This window comes from Triticum dicoccoides, chromosome 1B (genome assembly GCF_002162155.2).
Source record: "Triticum dicoccoides isolate Atlit2015 ecotype Zavitan chromosome 1B, WEW_v2.0, whole genome shotgun sequence".
Taxonomy (NCBI): Eukaryota; Viridiplantae; Streptophyta; class Magnoliopsida; order Poales; family Poaceae; genus Triticum; species Triticum dicoccoides.
In genome coordinates this window covers 10,202,086-10,206,756 of record NC_041381.1, presented here as the reverse complement: position 1 = coordinate 10,206,756, position 4,671 = coordinate 10,202,086, and the positions used below count along the sequence as shown (strand labels likewise).

The 4,671-nt window shown below is 45.7% G+C and overlaps 1 pseudogene; it reads left to right on the top strand.

Annotated features, from left to right (window-relative positions):
* The first annotated feature begins 105 nt into the window (after positions 1–105).
* On the top strand, positions 106–3,038 carry LOC119349963 (annotated as a pseudogene).
* Positions 3,039–4,671: the final 1,633 nt, after the last annotated feature.

Sequence of the window (4,671 nt, the reverse complement as noted above, 5' to 3'; positions counted from 1 at the left end):
GAAGCAGACCTCTCATAAATATCGTCTTTGGCAGCTCGGGATGCTTAGTTCGACTCTGATTAGTAGTCCGCGTCTTGAGAGATGACGTTGAGGATGTAGGCGGACATGGACATGCAGGAGCCCCATTCATCTGCGCCGCTAACATCACCCAAGGCTGGTTGTAGTGGGGAGTCTCGTAAGCTTCTTAACTTCTTTGTATTGTGAGAATATTTTAGATAATATGTCTTAAATTATCATATTAGTTCTTAATGTGTTGTCATCCGTGCAATTACAGAACAGAAGGAGGGGGGGAGATAGAGGATAGGAAGCAGGATAAGCGTCGACATGGATGGGGTGCAAGATGGACCTAGGAGTGTGAGAGGGAAAATAATGAAAGAGGGTCTGTGATTTTCTCTCTCCTGTTGCAATGGACATGTTTGCTAGTGTTACTAGAAAACCAGTATTCCCAAATGTGTGGCGTGGCTAAATTTACATATGGCAGAAACTTTGCTATCATCATTGCTGCCCAGGTCTGGCATCAATGGATCAAGCAGGCAGATGAGCGAGACAATCGGCTTAGTCAGTGGGAGGCACGCAGAATACCAAGTATCATAGTTCAGTTGCCATGCTACTTTTCATTAAAAAATATTACATCCACATCACATATGATTTCTTCTACAGAAAGGTCAATTTATTGGGAGCAGAGGAGGGTAGCTAAAGAAGGGGCTGATTTTTTGCATATTCCAAGGCAAATATCTTGTGTCCTATAGCACAAATTCGTCACAGGGCAACAATATCCACCAACGTCCTTGTCGTAGATACACAACCCTCCTAGTAAATTTATCTTATCATTATCCATGCCGTCGATGAGTCGACCTACGGAAAAATGTACAGACAACCGATTGCAATTAGTGTGATTTCGTGTTAATTAACAAAGAAAATCAGATGCCACAAGAAGAAAAAAACGCAGTCTTCATGCACTAACAAAATACCTACTCCCAACAGAAATAGGAAATTAAATTATTATTCGAGCACAATTAATCTGTGCACGCACATATTGTAAAGACAGATTGTCGAAATTAGAGTTGTGTATGGAACACTTACATTGTGTAGTAGCAGCAAGGCATACGATAAGAAGTAGAGAAAGTAGGACTGGCACAGTAATGTACTTGTCCATCAAGATAATGTGATGCAACAGTGGCACTTATTTGTGCTTATTAACAGTATCGATATTTCCCCTAAAGAAACAGAATCGAGAATGATTGGAGAGTATGTGTTGTAAGCAAAACTGCAAGATGATTTGTCCATCAACAAATGCACAATCCTGTATATATAGACACCCAGTGAGAGATCTAGGGTCCATTGTAAAAGGATCAAGCAATAATTGTCCGGGCAGGATTTTCATAAACCATTCCATAATTTGGACAGATTTCTAAAATAAGGTGCCTAAAAGTGATTGTCATTAGGATTGATTAAAGATTCTCCTAAAATAGCCTTCTATCATTATTTTATGTCAATTTTTGTCCCTTTTGAATGCAGGTCGTCATGTTATTATTAGCTAGATTATCACCTAATTTTAAATGAGTTCCCAAATTGTACTCTCATTTTGAAACAGAGGCAAATTGCAATCTGGATGATTATCTATCTGTAACGGGAGTTCAGGATTCTCGCTACATATGCATCCATGAACTGGAGGTGCTTACACTAGACCATTTGTTGGGTTTTGAGACATGGTGGGGAACAAATGGGAGTTAAGAAAAGCATATAATATTTCTTGTTCTTCGGTAGGTGTTTATTAGTAATTATGGAAAGTTCGTAGCATTACCTGAGGCACCATTGCTGCAAGGGCAGCGTGGTGAAGGTAGTTATGCATTGCTGCAAGTGCATTGTGGAAAGTTGGTAGCGTTTCCTACACTAAAGGTGCTCAAAATGGAAAATTTGGAGAGCTTTCAGAGATGGGATGTTGTTGAAAAGACTCAAGGAGAACAAATATGGTTTCCTCAGTTGAAGGAACTATCAATTGGGAAATGCCCAAAGCTGACAGCGTTACCTGACGCACCATTGCTTCAGGAACCTTGAATTGGAGGAGGTTATAGATTGGTACGCACGGCGTAGTGGAGGAGGTTATAGATTGGTACGCACGGCGTTTCCTGCTCTTAAGGTCCTTGAATTGGAGGACTTGAAGAGTTCCTAGAAATGGGATGCTTCGCCGAAGGAGAACAATATTATTTCCTCAGTATGAGAAACTATCAATTCAGAAACGCCCAAAGCTAGTAGATTTACCTCAAGCACCAAAACCCAGTGTACTAGAAATTGAAGATGACAAGCACGAAATCTTCCAGTGTGTAGATAGGTATTTGTCTTCATTGACCAATCTGACACTGAGGGTAGAACACATAGAAACAACACCAGAGGTTGAAGGCAGCTCAATTGTACCGGTGGACAGCAAGGAGAAATGGAACCAGAAATCCCCTCTTACAGTTTTGAAGCTAACATGTTGCAACTCATTCTTTGGAGCAGGTTCACTAGAAGCATGGGGCTGTTTTGTACATCTTTGAGAGCTGGTAATTAATAGATGTGATGTGCTCGTCCACTGGCCAGAGAAAGCGTTCCAAAGCCTGGTATCCTTGAGACGATTAGCGATAACAAACTATGAAAATCTAACTTGGATATGCAGAAGCTTCTCTTGAGCCATCAGCATCCGAAAGGAGTCGAGACCTGACAGGTCTGGAGTCTCTTTGTTTACGGTATTGTGTAAGTTTGGTAGAGATGTTCAACATTCCAACATCTCTCAGGAGCATGAGTCCATATTCGGCAAGTAGTAGGGCATGGTAGCTTTAGTCCAAGGGTCTTCTTGCAGTGAGGCAATCGTGTGTGTAGCTGTATCAGAGTTGCCATCTACACCCATGAATCACTTTTCTCCTTACCTAGAATCTCTATATTTAGGTGGATGTGAAAGCTTACCAGCAGTTCTATATCTACCTCCATGCTTGCCAGCCATATTTCTTACTGACTGCAATAGTATTCAAGTGGTATCATGTAAAGCTGGGTGGGAGTAAATTGCTGAAAACCACCACATTTGTGGCTAGGGTACTCCAAAACTACCTCTTTTGACAAAATTATAGAAGACCACCGCTTCTTCGGCAAGTGAATAATAGATTGCACTGGTTCGAAATTAAGCTGCATCTAACAGAAAAACTGACTGGTCAGGCCCACCTGTCGGGGCCACATGGCATTTGCAAACGGGGCAAGGAGACGGTTATTAGCCAGAGAAGGGTGTGACCATGGGCCACCTGTTGTGCAGCGGCGGACGGAGGAGGAAGAGCACTGGCGATGGCGCAAGGACGGCGACGGCGCCGCGCGCCAGGGCGGGAAGAGAGCGAGTCGCAGCATGGGGTGCGGGGCGGCCGCGTCCTAGGCCGTAGCCATCGATTTGGTCAGAGCCGAGCTCCCACCCATGGCTGTAGCGGTCGATCTTGTTGGAGCCGAGCTCTCGCTCATGGCTGTAGCAGTCGATTTGGTCGGAGCTTAGCTCCCGCCCTTGGCAGCCGCGGCCATGGGAGCCTGCTCCCCTCGCTCTTGTACTCACACTTGTGAGAGCCCCACACACACATGCACCAATCCCGTACCCGCATACGCGCTCGACGGCGAGCTACAGTTGCGTCGGCCACGAACCATGCCCGTCGCCGACCTCGTGTGCGCGTCCTCGACCAGAGCTCAGGCTCCCTCTGTGGAGCGTCGTCACCTGGGGTCGGACTCGTCGGCTCCGCTCGCATCTTCGGTGGCGGCCTGCGGGAGGGAAGGCTCCCATGCCGGCGAGGATCGGAGTGTTCCGGTGGCGGCCATGACGAGATCTTCCGTGGCGGCGGAATGAGTGGGAGTGGGCCGGTGTGTGTGTGGGCCCGAATCTGTTTGCAAACGCCGCTAGTGTATGTCTCTGCGCCTCCACGCCCCTAGCCCCGAAAAGTGGGCCCAGCCAGTCAGATTTGCTGTCACAACTACGAAAGCTGCAAAAAAAAAAAAACAGCAGCGATGCTACTGGAAAGTACAGTTTCACTATTGCCCATATGTAATCCTTTATATAGACGTTGAGGCGGACGGACACTAAGATGGAATAAGCCCGCTAATATACCCAATGTACCCGCAGCAATATGATGAGCGTGGTTCACAGCTTGTTTAGTGCAATCTGTTATTCACTTGCCGAAGAAGTTGTGGTCTTCTGTTATTTTTGGCAAAAGATGTAGTCTTGGGTACCCTAGCCACAAATATGCTGGTTTTCAGCAGGCTGGGTGGGCTTGAGAAACCAGAAGTCCTATCATGCTTGAGCATTTACTTCCTCGCCATCTTGAATATCTAGTAATACAGGACTGTCCTGGCATGTTAGGTGGGACTCTTCGTCTGCCTGCACCCCTCAAGAGACTGGCCATTACTCGCAACAATGGTTGACATCGTTGGAGTATCTATAGGGAGAGCATCCCCCGTCGCCGGATGTCCTTGATCTTGAAAGCTACAGTGCCCTTGCATTCATGTCAAATGAGCCGCAAGGATACAATTCTCTCTACTATGTTGAAATTAAATGCTGCCCTACTTTAAAGAAGCTCCCTAGATGCCTGCACAAGCAACTGGGCCGCATTAAATACAAAGAACTTGATGCCCATTATGAAGGATATGCATATCTTTCTACTGCTTTGC